At 39.5% G+C, this 21,920-nt stretch overlaps 1 long non-coding RNA gene across 1 annotated transcript; it reads right to left on the reverse strand.

The window, feature by feature from the left end:
• Positions 1 to 922: 922 nt before the first annotated feature.
• On the reverse strand, positions 923 to 20,227 carry LOC103279423 (uncharacterized). Its single transcript, XR_506780.3, has 5 exons — positions 19,992 to 20,227; positions 19,222 to 19,355; positions 7,196 to 7,289; positions 6,754 to 6,920; positions 923 to 1,706 (listed from the first exon to the last, which is right to left on the reverse strand). It is a non-coding gene; the product is annotated as an uncharacterized LOC103279423 (long non-coding RNA).
• Positions 20,228 to 21,920: the final 1,693 nt, after the last annotated feature.

Consider the following 21,920-nt stretch of genomic DNA (forward strand, 5'->3'; position numbering starts at 1 on the left):
GGCAAATACTCTTTGCTATAGAATTCTGAGATTTGTAGTTTTGAGATGTGAAAGACCTCATTAATCTGCAACTCCCAGGATTCCATAGCATAGAACCATGGCAGTTAAAGGGATGTCAAATTGAATTAATTCTACAGTGTAGATGCACCAGTAGCCTCCAGCTGCAAGAAAAAGATTGTAACAGTGTTGTGCCAATATGTTCATTTGATATTTCCAGATATTTGATACACTTATGGTAGAGCCCCTGTTATCTGAGATAAAGGGGCGGACCCCATCTCGGATAACTGAATGGCTCGGATAGGGCGAGATCTCGCCGAGGGACATCCCTCGACGAGACCTCACCCCTTGGGAAGCCCCTTGCCATCGCTGCTGTCTAGGCAGGAACGATGGCGAGGGGCTTGCCTGGGCCGAAGTCTCAACCAAGGATGTCCCTCCGTGAGACTTTGCCCCTTGGGAAGCCTCTCAGCATCACTGCTGTCTAGGCAGGAGTGATGGCGAGGGTCTTGCCTGGGCAGAAGTCTCACCCAGGGACGTCCCTGGGCGAGGCCTTGCCCCTTGGGAAGCACCTCACCATTGCTGCTAGGCAGCAGCGATCGCTGGGCGCTTCCTCTCCCTCTCCTTCTCTCAAACTCGAGAGAAGGAAAGGGAGGGGCACTCCCGGCAGCGCCTCGGATAACCCAGAGCCTCGGTTAACCAGAGCTCAGTTAACCGGGGCTCTACTGTATTTTAAAAAGTGCCCCATTTTCTGTCTTATTTATAAAGTTGGCAGAAGTATTGTAAACCTCATCCATGGGAACTTCTCTCAACTGTCCTCCTCATCCAGTTTGATAGTGTTTCCCCTATCAGAAGAATGAGAATGTATTTTTTAAAAAGATACTGAATGTGAATAATAATTTGAATGTGAATTCAATAATTTGAACTCTCTTCAAATGCTAAGCTGAGAAACCTGTTCTTATCTCCAATCAGTAATCAGCAATTGGGAAGTTTCATAGACAATTGCATTTTAATTGTCTTGTTCTTTGAATATATTGAGATACATTCTGTGTGTTTTAGAAATCTATTGCATTGCAGCTTGCTTTTGAATACACATGAAAATAACTGATGTGAGCTTTTAAAGCTTGTTAATGAAGTATTACAGAAAAGAAAAATTGCATGTTTTTGTGTGCTTGTTGCATGTGTGAAGCCCCTGTGTGCTCAGCATGCCTCAAATGCAGCCTTGTGGGCCAAAATAGTTGGATACGATTAAAACAGAAGGACCATTATTGCTGATGCAGAATCAGCATAGTCGTCATGAAAGGAGAGGTCTTATTCTTTAGCCTATTAATGTTCCATAATACAACTTCTCAGCAAACAAGTTAAAGAAAAGGAAATAGAAGGTAGGACAACATGGAAAGTTCACACAACAGAGGTATTGTCCTGTAATGGGATCAATGCTTTTAAAGTTGTTAAGAAATGATCTGCAGTTAGGAAAAGTAAGTAGTGAGGCGGCTAGGTTTGTGAATAACACTAAGTTATTTGAGAAATTTGAGGAGTTTCAAAATGATGCCTGTAAATGGCCTGTAAGGGCTTTATAATGACAAATGTATTTCAATATAAAAACTCATAATGTGGAGCTTAGGAATCAATGGCCTTCCAAAAGTTGTTAAAATCCTTCCACCTCTAAACACTGCCACGTTGTTTGGAGCTGTGGGTTGTTTCAGCAACATCTGGAACACATAAAGTGAGACACAATAAAACTGGTTAAAAATATAACAAGATAAAACAATAAGAACAGTAACATCTATAGTAGCTCATTCATCCTTATTCTGCAAAATTGGTTTCTTCGAATGTCATGTTTCACAACATCTCCCCACTCCCCTCTCCAATTGTTTGGATCCACAATTCAGAACTCTGTTGTTTTATGCAGGGTAACTTTCCATAGCTCCGCTAATACAACTTTCACTCTGAGAGCTGAAAAACAAACAAACAACATTCACATTTATTGCATCCCCTATTCTAAATCAGGTTCCCTTAGGATCACACAATCAGAACAAAGTAACATGTGTCAGCATCTCATAGAACAATATTTATCGCTAGACTCTGTGCCTTCAGAAAGCTGTGGGTGGTTTACAGCCTTGAGTACTTCTTTGATAATTTCCTTTCACAAAATAGTCTTCTGTCTATCATGTCGTTTGCCTATATATGTAATATTTTCTATCTGCCAGGTGGAACTGGAGCAGATCCATGAAATCAATAGAACTTGTGTAAGATTAATTTGCTTTTACCTGAAGCGTCATTAGGACGAGTAGGGTAAAAGTGAAATAAGTCCTGTGTTTCAGGCCTATCTGGAAGGGCTCTAACATGTCTAAAGATGTTTCCAACACTTGCTGGAAATGCAAACAGCAATTGAGGTCCTTTTACCATATGTGGTGGACATATACACATGCCAAGAAATACTAGATTCAATTACACAAAGTGATCCAGAAAGTTTTGGGGAAAAATATCCAGTTAAAACCTGAGACTTTTCTGTTTGGTCTGACTGATACAAATGACTATGATGAACTGTTGTGATACATGATCACGGAAGCCAGATTGCTCTATGTGCAGAAATGGAAGAGCTCAGCAATACCAACAGCAGAGGATTGGATGATAAAAATAATGGACTTCACAGATATAGACAAATTAACCTGTTTACTAAAAGAAGAGACATTGGGGGAAAAAATCGAATGACTGGAAATATTTTGTTCCCTTTTTTCATGAAGAAGAGAAGGACTTGCCAATGATGAGTTTAAAGGAATAATTTGGGGTTTGGGGTTATTTGAAAAAGGAGTCAACATTGGGAAGCCTAGAGGGTGAAACTTACGTTGTTTTCTTTTGTCCAGGTAAGGATAGATCGGAGATCATTTACTTATTCTTTTTCTTTCTGTTTTCTTTGTTATGGTTTTTTTGTGTTTCTACTCTGTATTTCTTTTATTGATACATGTCTTTGATTTTTGATGTAATTTTTAATTTTAAAAATAAATGTAAAAACACTAGAGATGAGAGACGTAAGCAAGCACTCAAGAGTCCTCTGTATGGATGGATGTTGAGTGTTCCCTTTCCTTGTTCATAAATCATTTTTAAAAAACCTCAAGTAATTTCTGTCAGAGTTACAGATAAACTTGTAATTTTAAACAAGTTCTGATTAAACTAATGAACCAAATAAAATTGTGACCCATTCCAGGTCATGATCATTTATCAAAGATCATTTAAACAATATTTAAACAAAAACAACAACGAACCAACAAACAAAGAATGTGTGGGTTTCTCGCAAATAAAAAAACATGAATTTGGTCACACTTTGGGTAAATCCACTACGATGAGTGAGACAAAGAGCTCAAATATTTTGATTTCCATAGGCTCACTCTAAGTATGACTAAATCTGGATGCAATTTATTTATTTATTTATTTATTTATTTCTATCCCATTTTTCTCCTGGATCAGGACTTAAAGCAGCGAACAACATATAAAAAGCAAAGACACAACATACAATAAACATAAACATCATAATCATAAATATAATCATATCTAATAAAAATTATAAAAACCACATTAAACGTAATCTAACCAAAAACACAATTAAATATTCAATGGATTAAAACTCCATCTAATATCACTTCATTTAGGCCATAGTCGGGTCCATTGCAAGATATTCATTTCAGTTCAAATATTGCACATGATTGATCTGGCATTTTCAGCACTATTATTCTCCTTCAGGGAAGGCCTGTTTCCAAAGGAAATTGTTACTTGATTCCTGAGTGATAGCAAGGAGGGAACCATTCTAACATCTTTAGGAAAGGAGTTCCAGATCTGTGTGGCAACCACCAAAAAGGCTCTCTCTCTCTCATTTTCACCAATTGTGCTTGGGACAGTGGTGGGAGTAGGGCCTCTTCTGATGAGCTCAGTGCTCATGCAGGTTCATAGGAAGGGATGTGGTCAGTTAGGTAGGCTTGGCCTGAATTGTTCAATGGGCAATGCTAAACTTGAGGGGTTGTTTCTAACATTGACATCTTTAATGTCAATTGAAAATTCATTTTCCTTTAGAGTTTTGTAATCATGATGATTGTTTCAATAAGAATTGTGCTAAAGTATTAACAGAGATGGTTACATTTAAGGTAAAATTAAAGTATGGGGTAACCTTTTAGAAAGATTATTCTTTAAATCAGGAAAAGGAAAATTACAAGATTTCCTGATACAATTTTCCAGCTTTACTGCCCTCTATGCACCAAAAATACTCTTCAGAGTTTATTACACACGAGGCAAGGTACATGGGCACTGTATCCTGTTAAAAAGAATTGAATACCTTAAAGCAGGGTAGGCAACTGAGGTACAGCAGAGGCATTATTCCCGTCCTTTTGGTGGGCTATACATATTCATGCCAGCAATCACACAAAATCACTTATTGCCACCATTTTGCTTCCTTTTCTCTTTTGCTTGTTTGGTAGTTTTTGGGGGGAGGTTGGAGGATCAGATGGGGGGGGGGGTGGAGTTCCATGGGAGATCCTGGAAGACAGTGCCAAACTTTGTCCACTCCTATCCTAAAGGGATGATTGCGTTAGAGATGCCCCGCTGGCTCAGGGAGCTACAAAATGACCTTGGCAACTACATGTAGTAGGCAAGCCATGTGATTCCCAAATGTTTTTTACTTATTATGAAAAAATAAACTCTGTTTATATTGAGATGCTTCAGATTGCAAGCCTATACTGGAAATAAATTCCAGTGGACTCAATAGACACGCGTAGGACTGCTCTGTTAAAGCATTTAAGAGGAATGCAAACCTGGGAGCAGAAAAATACTGACTCTGATTTAGCAGCATTAGGGAAAATATGTGATTGAAGTCCAAACAACAGAAACTCATTTTTAAAAATGCAGAAATGTTGCTGGGGATATTCAACTTATTTTTCTATTGTTCAGTCAAGTGTTTCTTGCCTTCCCACTGAGCACATCATGTTCAATCCTCAATGCAAATACATTCAGTTCCAATTCATTTCATCCCCATGTTTTGCTTATTTGTATCCTGCAGTGCCCTTCTTCTGAAGACAGATATCAGCTCTTTTTACTTTATTGCATTTTAGTTTTTCATTCCTTCATTTGCCCACTACAAAGGTGAATGAGACAATCTATCCTTCAATGAGGGAGATTTAAATATAAAATGTTATTTATTTTCAATGATAATGGTAAATGCTATTAAAATAATACTGAAGGAAGAGAAAACTTGTATGGATGGCACTGATTAGTTCTGACCTTTAGAAATAGCCATGCAGGTCATTATTGCTTTGATTATTTAAATAAGCTCTAAATGCATCCTTTCCATATTCATCTTCTTTCTTTGCAGAGAACATCAATAATTGACTTTGGGTTGCATTACATACAACCCAAATCATTGTTTCAAATAGTTGTGTTTTCCATGCCATCAAGAATCTGTTGTACTCTAGATTTTAAAGCAATTATCTGTGATGTTGAATGCTATTCCATCTTCTATAGACAGATTCAATATAGTTCAGACTAAAACACAAGGTAGATGAACTATTCAATAACATGGGAGCCACAAGCTGACCCCTGCAAAAACTTTTCTTACATATTTGGAGAGGAAACTATTTGAAATGAGAGATGGAAAAAATACTTGAAAACATTCAATTCAAAATCAAGTTTTTGAGCATTGAAAAACCCTAACAAAGAGGATCCTAAGATGGGACAGAATGTTTTCTTGTTTGTTTTTTAGGTAGAAATGATATTTGCAGCATAAAAAATGTAGTTTTCTGTGTGGAAAAAAAGCCATTTTTGCACCAAAACTACAGTCTCTAAGTGGTGTATTAATTATTTCATTTCATTGCATCTACAGTGTAGTTATGATCAGTTTTGTTTGTTTCATTTTACCTTGCAAGCTACCAAGGGCCCTTTGATACTACCCCATTACAACACAACAATACAGAATGATGGGGTTTCTGGTTCAGGAGGGTTCTTTAGAAATCTCAGCCTGAGGGCTCCTCTGGTGCTTCTGATTGGACTACAAACCCTAGGATTCCATAGAATATAGTCATAATGTTTAAAGTGGATTCATATTGCTGAAACTTTCTAGTGTGAAAGGGTCCCAGGAGAACATTTGATGTGCAGCCACATGTGCCCCTCATGGCCATATACTATAGTAAAATGTAAAGGTTTCTTCTTGATAGTTGTGTCCAACTCTGGAGGGTGGTTTTCATTTCCATTTCTAAGCCAAAGATCTGGCATTGTCCGTAGACACCTTCTAGGTCATGTGGCCAGCATAACTGTATTGATCTGCTGTATAAGTGACATATGTATGAGGCAAAGGGAGGAAAAGGAAAAGAGCCACAAAAAGACCTTGCCCACTGTTACCCTGTTGCCAAGGAGACATTATAAGGTAGTCCCCCTCAGAGCTGAAGAAAAATGAAAGTGGCCCATTGACACCTGCCATTGTCATATATATATACACACTAATATTGGAAAAGTGTATGAAGAATGACTCTCAACCTATTCACAAATTATATAAAAAGCCATAATTTTGGCCCAAAAATCTGTCTTCAATTTATACATGAGTATCTAAGGTATTTTTTTAAAGTGTATCAAAATGAGTACATTTTGAAAAAAGACACAGAAATGCTATCTAGGAAGAAAAAAAGTTGTTCAATTCCACATGATACACAGATGGGTGGAGAAGGTTGTGGATTCAAAGAAATGCAACAAAAATGAGATTTACAATTTTCATATGCCTACCTTTTGTTTTCTCCTTTCCTCAGTACCTTTTCTAGGTTTATCAATAACATACTCAAAACATAAGTAAGTGGGTTCCTGAAAACTGAAGGATGTGACACTTTTCATGCAAACTTCAAAATACATCCTTTCTTTTTTCGAAGGGAGAACCCACAAGGCTGAGAAGATATCTGCTTGAAGAAATGAAAATACACAGGGGATTATATGGGAAATGGACATTTCAGTATAAAACCTTAGCAACTGTACCCACTCTGATAATGAACAAAATTTCACAGAGCAATTTAATGTCTCAGTTTTCACATCTAAGATATGTCCTTTAGCAAGAATATGTTTTATTCACAGTGTATTAAATATACTTTTAAAAACACCTTTCAGTAAAAATTCCTGCAGACTTTTATTGTTTTACAATTTTTATTTCTTGCCTTTATAAAATTCACAGCTTTACCTTCCATCTTCTTTGCAAGGATCCCCACTGGGTAATAGTGTTGTGGCTGGCAGGATTTTCTTTTCTTTATTATTGAGAATAATGATAGTGATGTCTATAAACACAGAAGCACAAAAATACTTTCTTTTCCAGATATGTGAAGAAATGTAGCTCCTGCTACGTCCAAATAGTGAGCAAGTACTTTGCTGAAATTAGTGTATCTCTCTCTCTCCCTCCCTCCCCCCCTCTCTCTCCCCTCTCTGCATATCTCTGTGTTGTGTAAGATGGATGCAGAGTGTCTGCAAATAATTTTGCCAGACCTAAAAGGGTGCCCTTTGAGGTATCTTGTAGGAAATACTCAGAAAGAGTTGAGAAGCTATATGACAGTTTAATTTGGAATGACCTTTGAATGGCTAGCATCACCCATATAACATTATAAGAAGAATTCCCCTAATATAATCTTTTCCATTCTTATATGCTCATGTCGATACCAGGCAAGATTCTGGAAAAAAATCATTAAGGAAGTGGTCTGCAAATACTTAGAAATGAATGTGATCATCGGCAATAGTCAACATGGATATATCAAAAACAAGTAATGCCAAACTAATCTGATCTCTTTTTTTGTCAGTTACAAGGTGGGTAGATACAGGGAATGCCGTGGATGTAGCGTATCTGGATTTCAATAAGGCCTTCAACAAGGTAACCCATGACCTGGCAAACAAGCTAGTCAAATGTGGGCTAGGCAAAACTATGGTTAGGTGGATTTGTAATTGGTTAACTGAACAAACCCAACGGGTGCTCACCAATGCTTCCTTTCATCCTGGAAAGAAATGACAAGTGGAATGCCGCAGGGTTCCGTCCTGGGCCCAGTTCTGTTTAACTTCTTTATTAATGACTTAGATGAAGGGTTAGAAGTTTGCAGACAACACCAAATTGAAAGGGATAGCTAATAGAAGCTAGGAAGACAGGAGCAGCATTCAAAATGATCTTAACAAATTAGAGAGATGGGTCGAAACTAAAAAAAAATGAAGTTCAACAGGGACAAATGCAAAATACTCCACTTAGGCAGAATAAATGAAATGCAAAGATACAGAATGGGGGACGCCTGGCTCAACAGCAGTACCTGTGAAAAAGATCTTGGAGCCCTTGTGGACAAGTTAAACATGAGCCAACAATATGATGCAGCAGCTAAAAAAGCCAATGGGATTTTGGCCTGCATCAATAGGAGTATAATGTCTAGATCCAGGAAAGTCATGCTACCCCTCTATTCTGCCTTGATCAGACCACACCTGGAATACTGTATCCAGTTCTGGGGACCACAATTTAAGGGGGATATTGACAATTTATTTATTTATTTATTTATTTACAGTATTTATATTCCGCCCTTCTCACCCCGAAGGGGACTCAGGGCGGATCACATTATAACACACATAGGGCAAACATTCAATGCCCATAAACACATCAACAGAGACTGAGAGACACACGCAGAGGCAAGTTAACCTTCTTCTGAGGGGATGTTCGATTCTGGCCACAGGGGGGAGCAGCTGCTTCATCATCCACACTGACGGCACTTCCTCATTCCAGGTCGTAAATTAGTTAATCTTGCCTCCCCACTTTTATAAGTGGTACCTTATCTCCTACTTGATAGATGCAACTATCTTTCGGGTTGCTAGGTCAGCAACGAGCAGGGGCTATTTTTTATTTTTAATTGACGGGTGCTCACCCCGCCACGGGCTGGCCTCGAACTCATGACCTCATGGTCAGAGTGATTTAAGGCAGCTGCTCAACAGCTGCGCCACAGCCCGACAAGCTGGAATGTGTTCAGAGGAGAGTGACTAAAATGATCAAGGGTCTGGAGAACAAGCCCTATGAGGAGTGGCTTAAAGAGCTGGGCATGTTTAGCCTGCAAAAGAAAAAACTGTGAGGAGACATGACGGCTATGTATAAATATGTGAGGGCAAATCATAGGGAGGAGGGAGCAAGCTTGTTTTCTGCTGCCCTAGAGACTAGGATGCTGAACAATGGCACTAGCTCTTAACTCGAAATGCTGCTCTTATGTCATAGCGTAAGCCAGGCCAAGTGATAGCTCTCGGGGGGAAATAACTGCAATTAATTTTAATGTGCCTGTATATCTGTAGCTTGCATTACTGTTTGCAGTCACTAGGGACCTCTTCACATGGTCCCTGGAGCTGTACTGTTTCACCAGCAATCACCAGCAAAGCGGAAGGCATGCTGGGTGGCTCATGAATCCCCATGTGCCTTCCCTCCTTCCCTCATCATATGGTCAGAAGAGGACAGGGCGCATTGGCACCTTGTCCCCATCATATGAGAGAAAGGGCAACAATGTGTGTTGTCTCACCGCTCTTTCCACCATCATATGGGGAAAAGGGGAGGAAAGTGCAGATAGCTCCATCGGAGCTACCCAAAAAATACTTTCCTCCTTGTGGTCGAGGGGGAAGCATCTTGTAATGTTTCCCTTCCACTTCGGGGGGAATGTGGGTGGGGCCAAGCCAGCGTCATCTGATGGTACTCTACAGGCCCCGTGAACAAATAGAAGAACAGAGTGAAAAAAACTCCATTTGTCCAAGGTTGTAGATTTCCCTAAACATTACATATGTTTCATATTCAAATACTGGTAGTTCAAAGCGAATAGATAATAGTCTGAGTAATAAAGGCATAAAACTGTTCTGTGGAAATCATCTTTATGCTAATGGAGTGAGTAAGAGTGCCAAGGGGTCTTAATGGGGGTGGCCTCATTTCAGATGGGGCAGCTCACAGCTGATTTGGCTTGAGGGCTATGTTGTCTACAACAAGATCTTATTTGCACCCATTCAACCCCAGGTATCTTTAATAGTTCATAATAAAACAGGGCAGAAGATTCCAGAGCTTCCCTCCCTTGACCCATTAATTATTATTTGAATTCTCTTCATCCTAACTCAATGTGAATAATTAACACGCTCAATCACAGACATTCACAAGAAGGACTTCTGGATGTCTTGATGGCCAGACGTTATTCAATTACTGTTAAGCCGAGCTTCCTCACTTTGCTACTTTATCATCACCCTTCAAGGAAGATAATGAGCATTTTTTAAAAGTCTCCCGAAGTATTTAACTTGTCAGCCCAGCATCATTACAACAGTTTTTAGGAGATCAATGGGAGCAAATTAATCTTACTGGTACTGTATAATAAGGTTCAAAGCAATTCTTGCCTTCAGAGGTTTCTCCAAATTATTCTTTTGATGTAATCACTATTTAGGCCAGTGGCTTGAAGGGACTGATAAGGGAAAAATGCTGAGCTGCTCTCCCAGTGGTTTGGGCTAAATATTCCTAAATAGAAACAGCTCACCAGGTCAACAAGTATTTTATACAGCTTGTATATGCTGATACCTTGTGTTGAGAAAAGTGCATTAAATTATACTACTATTAATGAAAACAAAGCTGAAAGGAAGCAGCAAAGAGTCAGGGGAACTGAAAGTAGCTATGACTCAGATATATTTGTTCTCTTTTATGTGTAGCACAGTTTTAAAAAGAAAGAGTTGCACCATTGCTATTCCATGCAGTGCCCTGGGGCTGGTGCTTTCTCTATTTTGTCATTTATTTTAAAATTTAGCTCTTTTAAGTTTGATCAAACCAAGCTAAACTAAATGCTTTCTTTTCATTTTGCTGGCAATCATGATTTCCTGTGCTCTATTTAATGAGACAAGAGTTTTCCCCCTCCTGCTATCAGGTCCGACTCACAATTTGTCATGCAATCCTTATCATTTTGTTTGCTTAATGCATTTACACCCTCTTTTAGGACTACACAAGCTCTGAAGTCATTTTCATCATAACACAATTATCAAACATCATTTCCATTGTAACACAATTATTGAATGCATTAGCATATAAGGATCCAAAAACTTATTAGTGTTTTTGTTTTTGTTTGTTTTGTTTCGTTTTAAAAAGGGTTTGCCAAAAAAGTAGCTGTGCAGGTAGGTCGGTTTCAGCCAAAACAAATTATTCACAATTGTGTCAAGATCCTTGGCCAAGATCCTATTTGGCTATTGGCAGAGTCTAAAATTCCACCAGTGTCCTTATTCTGGAGGTCTGGGGAGTAACGACTTCGCCTTCTTCCATGGATGTTTAGTGACAACTAGACAGTACTGGGCAAAGCTCAAGTGGCCAAGTAGACATTGCGAGGCAGAGCTATTCTGAGGACCTGTTCAGATTCCCTTGACCATTTTGTGGAAAACCTTGCACCAGGAGGTTCCAAATAACTCTTACTACGATACCAGAAAGAGTACTTGCACTGGCATAACCATCTGGATACCAGTCCTAGAACTACAAAGAACAGATCCATTAAGTGTTTTCCCTAAGATTTCCAGGTATATTGATAACACATATAATTGCTGGTGATCATAGGGAGTGATGGAAAATGTAACGGGAGAAAGCATTGATAGTAACCCTCAATGATATAAGAGGAATTTAAGCCATCAGCATTTTTTTTTAGCTATCTAGTTGGCAGTTCTTAAATGGAGCAGGACACCCACATATTTTTTGGTTGGAAATCTATACATTTCTGGGCAACAAAATGTCCTGGTTAACTAATTAAGTCATGAGTGTGATAAGAAGCCTGTATCGCTATTCAAGCCTCTGGCGACAGACTGGAACTTCCTGGTGAATTTGTATCTCAGCAGTCTCGTTCTCTTTCCTTTGAAATTACATTTGAAATTTCTTTGCTCCACAAGACCATTTTAGTCAGAAAATGACATATGTAACATCAAAAGATGACAATCCGCTCCCCCCCCCCCACTTTCAACACTCTTCATTGTAGCTGGGGGGACAATTTTGACAGCCTCCAATGAAGAGAGGCCATGCTAAAATGTGTAATGATGAAAAGAGCAGGGGGTAGAACTGAAGTTGATAAAGGTCCTTGTCATTCCCTTTTCTTCCTCTTTTAGTATTTTTTTTTTAGCTAAGGAGTTATGCTTGAGGGAATGCATCTGAACGTTGAATGGAGTCCTAGTTACAATGAGGGTATTGGGCCTTGTTTGTGGCAGCACTTGTTTATAGCTCTGCCACACAAATGGTCCACTCCATTTTTTTTTTATTTTTTTCCTATTTATTTTACATTGTAGCTCATAGCTGTTTAATTAAAATTATTGATTGTATTTTATTTTTTTGCAGGACAGGACAGGACTTGGTTGGCCCCATCTAGGCTTGTGAAAGGGGGCTGGTGGACAACACCATGGTGAAACCACATAGTTTGGAGGTTTTGTGTTGTTTATCGGGAATTTCATTTATATTTCTGGATCTTTGGCCTTTCATGGAACGAGCATAGGAGGCCTTGCTTTTTCTCTTCTTAGGGCCTGTTCCTTTTATTTAATAGATTCTTACTTTATCACTCCTTTTAGGTCTGCCCCCCTTCTCCGTTATGTTTTATTCACAGCCCATACTGGCCTTCAGGATCTGGGTTTTTTTGTCTACCAGTCACATCCCGGTGAGATGACCCAAAACGATACCATGATCAATGATATTGAAAACCCCTGAAAAATCCAGCAGAACCAACAGGGGCAGACTCCCTCTGTCTAGCTCTCTTCGTAGGTCATTCACCAAGGTGACCAAAGCTATCTCTGTTCCATAACCAGGCCTGAAACCAGATTGAAATGGATCTAGATAATCAGTTTCATCCAGAAATCCCTGGAATTGGGAGGCCAGATAGCACTACTGCTGATCTGGCTAGGTTACAGTGCTTCAGCCAAAGGAGATGTCCTCTTATGCATTCGATCAGTAGTGGTTATAGATTATAAACATTAACAGCAAATGACAACTGTGATTTTCCTTTATATGAAACAATCTCCCCTCCCCACTCTCTTCCTTGCAACCCGTCTTTCAAATAAATTGGTTGCTGTCTAGCTAGCTTGTCTATCCTCCACAGAGCTAGTCTGGCAAAAGGTGTGTCGAATATGTGCCTCCATCAATCATTTCTACAGCATACATTTGAATTTCTCAAGCAATCTGACAAGGGAAGCATGAGGTAGGGAGAGAAGTAGATAAAATAAGTCTCATGGTGACAAAGAAGTCAAAGTAACGGCTGCTAAACCTGAATGCTACCTATCCCAGCACTGGATTGTAGTTTGGAAGCTAACAGGAATCTTGGAAATATTATGAAATTCTTCCTCCTGCTGTGAGATGTCAGCTAGAAGGCTATAGTTCAAATTTTTACTGCTCATATTATCCTTTAATCTAAAGGATGGGGTTATGGGCATAAAAATTTGCAGATATCTGTGACATGTAGTTTTTTGTGAAAATAATTAACATAGTATATTTCTAGAACATTAGTATGCATATTTTACTGTGTTTTTATCCTGTTGTTCTCCTGATATAGGGACTAAAGGTGGCTTAAGAAGTAGCAGTAGCAATTTAATTACACTCATTAAAAATTAAATTTAGAATCTGGGACTACTTAAAATTATTTCCGGTATTTAGTCAAATTTATAGAATATATTTAATACCTGGTGCATTTTCGAGAGGGAATTAGACCACATCATCTCCAAATAAATTTAGCAAAATCTTTTGACATTAGAAAGTGATACTTTTCTAAAGTGAGCCATTTTTATTTAGTGATAGATTCAATAGTAATAGACAAAAAATGAATATATCCTTAACAAACTATAGCTTTGTGAGGGATTTATAATGAATGCGTAGTCTTTAGAAATGTCTCTCATAATCATCTGTGCAGAAACTTAAACAGTTTAGTCCAATTTAATTTGTCAAATGCCCTTTCAATGTTAAAAGATGTTATTATGAAATATTTACTTTTACATTTAAAATTTTCATTGTTGTGTGCCTTCAAGTAGTTTCTGACATCTGCCAACTCTAAGGTTGAATCTATAATCGAGTTTTCTTGGTAAAATTTGTTCAGACATTATTTGCATGGCTTAATGGGCCTTATATCAAATTAGTTATGAGCTCTCACTAGAAACCCATGATGACTAAACATAAGCTGTTGTATTCTAGAGGTATCATGAGATGATGTCACTCATTTCATGGATCAGTTCAATCAAGGAAGCCACAGCCCTGTTTGCAAGACCTAAAGTGGGCAACTATTAACCAGGGTTCTTGGAAGTTGCCCATTCACAGGGTTGTCAGAAGTCAAAGTCAACTTGACAGGAAATGACAACAAAGTTGTGCATGATAATGTGCCTGTGTCTGCTCTTCCTGCCAATGCCTCTGTTCACATGCTCCTTAGTCATGCCATGTTCAATACCATATTCACATAAGTCAAGTACTCACACATGCCATCCATATTCTATTCAATAAATAAAGACCATGTTAACACAGTATGAAAATTAACAATTGCTTCAGAAGCGCTTCTCTTATGAACCTTTATTATCTCTATAATATAAGTCCATGAAGTTTACATTTCTATAAAAGAGAATTGCTATGGGAATCTGAATAATTCTTGTTACTGAAACTTTGCGCTCTCTCTCTCACACACACCCCACCCTTAAACATGGATTAAACTACAAAGAAACTGGGCTACAATATTTTTATAATATATATTTTATAGTTTTTGTTGAGGTTTGTTGCTGTGTTTTTTGCTTCTCTTTCTCTGTTAGAACAGGAGTGACTTCAGCTTACAATCAGCTGTACCCAAGACAATGCTTTAGAATTAAACTATCCTGAGATCAGAAATGATCAACTGATTTACCAAATAATAAATTGCAACCTAAAGACTAACATCATATAGCATAAATGTTTAAAAAAACATATTCAAAGGCTAAAGAAAGCATGATAAAAATATTACTGAGTTCTTTGTCTTTCAACTGACAAATGCATTTCTGGTTATTCTAAGCTTTTTACTTTCAGAGGAATCTTTTAGGACAAGACAGAGAAATCATTCTGTTGCTACTGTTATTAGAGGCAAGATTCTTGCTTGTCTACTGCAAGTGACATAAATATCTATCAGTTGTGTGCTTTCAAGTCATTTCCAGTTTATGGTTAGCTCTAAATTGAACCTATCACATGGTTTTTCTAGGACTGAGATTGTGTGACGTGCCCAAGACTATCCAGTGGGCTTTCATGACTGAGCAATTATTTGAACCCTGGTCTCCAGAGTCATAGTCCAATGTTCAAACCAGTATGTCATTCTGGCTTTCTATACTGAAGCTAGGTAAGCCTCCATTTTGTTTTTTTCCCCATTAAACAACAGAAGTCATGTTTACTATCAAGGCAGACATTTTTCCAAAATTTTGTAACTATTTTAAACTATAGATGTTGGGAATTGAACACAGGATAGAATAATAGAATCATAGAATCATAGAGTTGGAAGAGACATCACGGGCCATCCAGTCCAACCCCCTGCAAGAAGCAGGAAAATCTCATTCAAAGCACTTACTTACTTAGGCGATCCCTCGTAGCTCGAGGACGATTGTCTTCCATCCTTGGTGTCTTGGGGGTGGGTTCTTAGGTGGATGAAGAGACCTATTCCTGACCCGCATATTCTCCCGCAGTGAGGACATCGGTTTCCAGGTGGAAGGCGGTCCCGGTCAGGGTTAGCTTGACGCTCCTTCCTCTTGGCACGTTTCTCCCTTAAGCCCTCCGTTCGTGCCTCTTTGAACTCCACAGCACTGCTGGTCACAGCTGACCTCCAATTAGAGCGCTCAAGGGCCAGGGCTTCCCAGTTCTCAGTGTCTATGCCACAGTTTTTAAGGTTGGCTTTGAGCCCATCTTTAAATCTCTTTTCCTGCCCACCAACATTCCGTTTCCCATTCTTGAGTTAGGAGTAGAGTAACTGCTTTGGGAGACGGTGATCGGGCATTCGGACAACGTGGCCAGTCCAGCAAAGTTGATGGCATAGGAGCATCGCTTCAATGCTGGTGGTCTTTGCTTCCTCAAGCACGCTGACATTTGTCTGCCTGTCTTCCCAAGAGATTTGCAGGATCTTCCTGAGGCAACGCTGATGGAAACGCTCCAGGAGTTTGGTGTGATGTCTGTAGACAGTCCACGTTTCGCAGGCGTAGAGCAGGGTTGAGAGGACAGTGGCTTTGTAAACAAGCACCTTGGTATCTCTACGGATGTCCCGGTCATCAAACACTCTCTGCTTCATACGGAAAAATGCTGCACTCACAGAGCTCAGGCGGTGTTGTATTTCAGTGTTGATATTGACTTTCAAAGCACACCCAACAGATGGCCATCCATCAGGTGTGCTTTGAATGAGATTTTCCTGCTTCTTGCAGGGGGTAAAACATGTTAACCTACCATCAAACTATGGATAATTGATTGGTCATAACCGTCCTTTGTCTACTTAATTCTAGTAGCTTGTTGCTTTATGTCATCCTTTCTATGATGAGTCTTTTTACAAATGACTCACAATTTATAGTTCTAGGTACATTTTTATTAGTGCATAAGGTACTTCCTATTCAGCACTTTTTGTATTTCTGACAGCTAATCATCCATCTTATTTTGGAGAGGTCAGATGTCTTTGGTCTGTTCTAACCTTTATCAGTTGACATGATTTCTAAATGTCCTGTCCATCATTGATCAGTTAGTATAAAATATCTGTATCAAGCAGATCAATGGCACACATCTTCATGTACCACTTTCTAAATAAGAATGGGTGAATTAGTTTGCATTTTTCTCTTCTTTTCAAATACTAATGAATTCTCTGTCAAAAAAAAAGATAAATTGCATGCTTCCTGACAACATTGCTGCTATTCCATTGCCCTTACTTATTCACAACTGGGTTTTTTTTTACTGGTCTGGGGGTGGGGGTCAATTTTTTCCTCATTGTTTTGTATTCCCATTTACTCTTACATTTTTTAGTTCTAGCAAAAAATTAATTTAGATAGAAAAGACTAATGAGCTAAAGTATATATATTGACTAATAGCACTAGGCACTGTCTATATGGATCCACGTGAATGAAGTAGACTGCATTTAGTATCTCCAACAATAGAAAATAAAGAAAGGAGACTAGTAATGGAATCCTTCTTTAGTGCAGAATGGGGTTATAATTCTTCTTTCAAAAATACTAATGATTAATTTCAACAGTTTTTTTCCCACTGGAGGAAAGTCTTCAAAAGCCATGAAGATTTTGAAGGCCATTCACAATTCAAGACTTAATATGTGCAAAACGTGCAACTGATTTATAATATTTTTTGGAGAGAAAACAGCATTTTCTTTGTGGCAAATACTATTTCAATGGATGAATACTAATTCCAGTACAAAAATGTTGTTTTCTATAGAAATCAACCATGTGCAAGTTTTACATAAAATAAATCTCCAATTATAGAATTTTCTGTGTAGAAAAGTCTTCTGCTGAAAAATTAACATTTTTACATTGAATATTGTTTTACATGCAGAAAGTATCCTTTTCTGTACCAAAAATGATTCTTGTCTGAATATAATCGCACACAAGCTTTGCACGGAACAAGTCACGAATTGGAAGAAGTCTTCTTCAGTCCAGGAGTCTTTTCATCATGGTTTCCCTACACCCAAAAAGCGTGTTTTTCAACCACATTTTAGTATTTTTGCATCTCTAATCCAGAATATAAAGCAAAGTCCAACCTCCTTTGCAAATAGCAAATAAATAGCCCATAAGATGCCTGACTTTATTTCTATAGTACACACTGTTCAGTCACAAGGAAAGACTGCCCCACCTACACCCCTCAATCTCCATGGCTAAAGCAGTGGCTGCTATGCAGACCAAGCCCAAAGGTTTTCCTCCAGTTTTCCCCTGGGCCCCATGAGCCAAAAAGACAGCCTGAAGAAACACCACTTACGCAATTTAAGGGTTTCAGATTCTACCTTTTTTGCCTGCTTACAACCATCTATTAATTCCAGCATATCCAGTTAAACATTCCCCAGCCACTTTTTGTTCATTATGGCAAACAGGTAAACCAAGCCCAATATTCCAAGGGGAACAGCTATGTTTGTCCTAATGACTCAAGGCAGAAGAAATTGCAGATGAAGAAAGTCTGATATTTGGGTGGAAGGGGCCCAAAGGCTTTCCAATCCTCTATGATGTGTTTCGCATCGTGTTATCATACCAGATGTCTCACAATTTCTTTTGTTGGGGTGGGCAGCAAGGATGTGATGCCAGAAAGATCCTCAAGTGGAAAAGGTATGATGTTGGGGAGAATCTACTTAATCGTTATCACTGAAAAGAACAACCCATATCCACACATCTTTGACTCATTAAGGTTAGGTTAAAAACTGACTAATGGGTTAAAATGATCAGCTCCCCTCCAACTATGTTTTAAAATAAACCCAGGTCATCCATAATGTCTTCTTCAATCCTGATCCTAATCCTGAAAGATAAAATACAACATTGATGTATTAAATATGACTATATAGTTATAATTTTTTACACTCAGAATTTCCAGTAAGAAAACACAACAAGTGGATCTCCAACTATAATGTCTCTCTCTCTGTGTAAATCTCAGGCTCTAAAGCCTTCTTAGATTATCCATGTGAGTGACAGTAGGTACTTAAATCTAACTAGAGGCAATTTTGCCATCCCAGCAGGAATGTCAAGTGATCTGCATGCCGTATTTCCATCCTAATATTCCTTAACCACTCATTTAGTTTAAAAAAAGAAACAGAATTAAAACAAAAGTATCTAATTGCTAACTGAAATGTATCTAATTACATTTTATAGAGGTGAATGACCTCTGTTGATTCAGGAGCAATCTGATGGAATCAGAGCAAAGGCCCATGTAAATCTATACTCTATTTCTATGGGGACTAATCTGAAGACAGTAAGCAATCCAAAATCAGAACAAGCATATAATAGCATCTTTTTACTCAGGCTTACCAGTAATAATGGAAAGAATATTCATAATGATTTGTTCTTGGGTAAAAGATGGAAAACTCTATCAGCAATAACAATACGCCATTGATAATTTTTGCCTGGATATTATTTATCAGATATTTGATATCCAAATATGTTGTAGAGGGCTTATTCTGTGGTGAAAACAATATACCAGTTCTGATCACAACAGTTTTCTATGTTCAAAATGAGTTTTCTGTGCATAAAACACTGCTTCCTGCATAGAAAGCTTACCCTTTGTGCAGAAAACACAGTGGCGGGGTGAGGAGCTGCACACAAATCCATGTATATTTTTCTGAGGAATTCCACTGCAACATTTTATGATGTCTGATTATGGGAGAATATTGTGGAGGAGTATTCATTTTCTCCTGTAGTGGGGAACAAAATGACTGCAATTATTTGTCCTTATATGTAAAGACAAAATAGCCAAAGATTTACATCTTTGTAAATTAGAGAGATATACTGTCATTCATATAGGAGGGGACATTCAGTTAAATGGTCACAGAAGTGCAGCTAAAGCAGGTTATAGAGTAAAACATTGTGAAACATTGTCAAATTTCGGTTTCAGGGGTTTCTCTGAAAGTAGGAACATAAAAATGAGATCCTTTTTGATAATGATTGAAAATGAAATTCTGCAAGCATACTTCAACCATCTATGATGATAGGAGTCCCTAACAATAAGAACCTCCTAGAGACATAAAGAATCTACTCCTAACATCCCATATGTCCAATCAATGGTTGCTAGAGCTGAAGAAAGGGCTGTGTCCACTAGCTGTTTTGCCACTATTGTACAACTGAAACAAAATCATTTCACGAAGAGGACTTGGATGATTCCTTCTAAAATAGAGTCAAAAGAAAGTTATTTTCATGTAGCCCATAGCTATACAAGCAAAAATAAGCAATAGGATTCTGCCCTAAACCTGGGATCCAGGTGGAGAAATGTGTCAGGACATGATTCAAAGCTTGGAAGAACAAGCATTTGACTCCTGCCCCTGCCAACATACCTGAAGCAAGGTCGGCGTTAACAAACAAACCTGGAGGAGGAGAGCAGTCCTGTGAGGAAGCGATAATCAGGAGAAATCGTTCACAGGAGTTGGAGAAGGCTGGGGAGGGGTTTGGAAGGGGAAGAGGGAAGAATACTTTAAAAGGGTCTGAAGGTAATAAGAAAATTAGTAGTGTTATTTTCTTTCTTGTGTGTGTAGGAGCAATAAAGCTGGCCACGTCCACCTTGGAGTGTGAGTACTGCTTAATTGCTAGAAAGTACCAGCAGAAGCTGACATAATAACACTACTCACACTTTACTACTTGTCCTGAATAGCAGTGAGAGAACCAGCAAACCATGTCTTTGGAACGGGCTCTCAGGGAGAGTGAGGAGGATGAAACAGAGGCCTCTCCAGCTGGGGCAGGAACGCTGTTATCCCCATATGTTGAGACAGTGGTTGGCAGAGCAATTGCTGGCACGCAGTGGACATCTACTCAGTTCCCTGCTACTGGTGCAGAAGGGGTGACTGTGAGAAGGAAGGGTGGAGCACCACCTCAGTGGCATGGAGATGAGACCCCACAGCGCCTTCGAGTTTTGGAATCCAAGGTTGATTCAATGGAAACCATGCTACAAGAGCTTTCCTTTTATTGGAAAGGGGTGCAACCTGTGGGCAGTATAGAGAAGTCAGCTGCAAGTGCCGGTTTTGAAATCCCAGCAGGAGTGGAAGGAGGGGCTCCTAAAAGCATGGGACCTACTGGTGAACCAAGAGAAGACAAACAGAAGGGAATAAATTGGCCTCCACCGATGCTGCCACCAGGGCGAGGAGTTCCCATCATCCCTCCTGGACAAGGATTTGCCAGAGGAGAGCTGCAGGTAAAGTTTAAAGGGGACCCACAGGAGCTATCTTATTTCCTGACCAATGTGAGATATTATATGGTGGACTGAGGACATACTTTTCCCTCAGAAGCAGCCCGAGTGCATGCAGTGGGAGCAAAGTTGAGAGGAGAAGCAGCAGATTGGATGGTGCAACTTTATGAGACTCAAGCCCCAGAGCTTAACCAGTTGGAAGATTTCTTGGGAGCTTTAAAGCTGAGGTTCCAGGACCCTCTAGTGAAGATAAGGGCAAAGACTCAGCTTAGGCAATTGAGCCAAGTGAATAACTCGGTTGTAGAGTATGCACTGAAGTTCAAGTCATTGGCAGGTAAAATCCCGGAATGGTCAGCTGCCACTAAAGTGGAGCTATTTAAAGGAGGATTGAGACCAGATCTTCTAGAATGGGCATTATACCGTGATGATCCAGAGGACTTAGAGTCCTGGATTTTGTTAGCTGGAAAAGTGGAAGGAATAAAACAGCAAGTGAAAAAGCGGGCCAAGGATTTTACAGTTGGTAGAAACACGGCTGCACCTGCGGCAAGTGCAGGAGGGCTCCGGTATCCTCCCAGGCAGCGCATGAGCAGCCAGGAATGGAGAGGAAAAAATTATGGATGTTTCGTGTGTGGAAAGGAAGGACACCTAGCAAGAAATTGCCTGAAGAATCCAGTGAGGGGAAGTAGATCAGAGCGCCCCGACAAAGGGAAGGAGAAGCCCCGGCAGGCATCAACCCGATGGGCTGGAAGAGATAGGGTGAATGTGGGCAGAGAGGAGGACGACTGGATGGCAGATCCCAATCCTGGAGTGGAGTCGGGTGAGGACGAGGGAGAACTGGGACACCTGGAGGAAAACTCCCACGATCTGCAGTGAGGGCGCCCCAGCCGCAGATCCGGAACTCTCGGGGCGCAGAGCCGCTGGTGAGTAATGACTGCGAAATGATGTTATTACAGATTGTTCTGGCCAATATAGAGAAGGAGAAAGCTGTGTCTCTGAAGGCCCTGGTGGACTGTGGGTGTACCAGATGTCTGATCTCCCCAGTAGTGGCAGAGAAGCTGGAGTTAAAATTAGAAAAGTTGGATTC

Source organism: Anolis carolinensis, chromosome 3, assembly GCF_035594765.1.
Source record: "Anolis carolinensis isolate JA03-04 chromosome 3, rAnoCar3.1.pri, whole genome shotgun sequence".
Classification (NCBI taxonomy): Eukaryota; Metazoa; Chordata; class Lepidosauria; order Squamata; family Dactyloidae; genus Anolis; species Anolis carolinensis.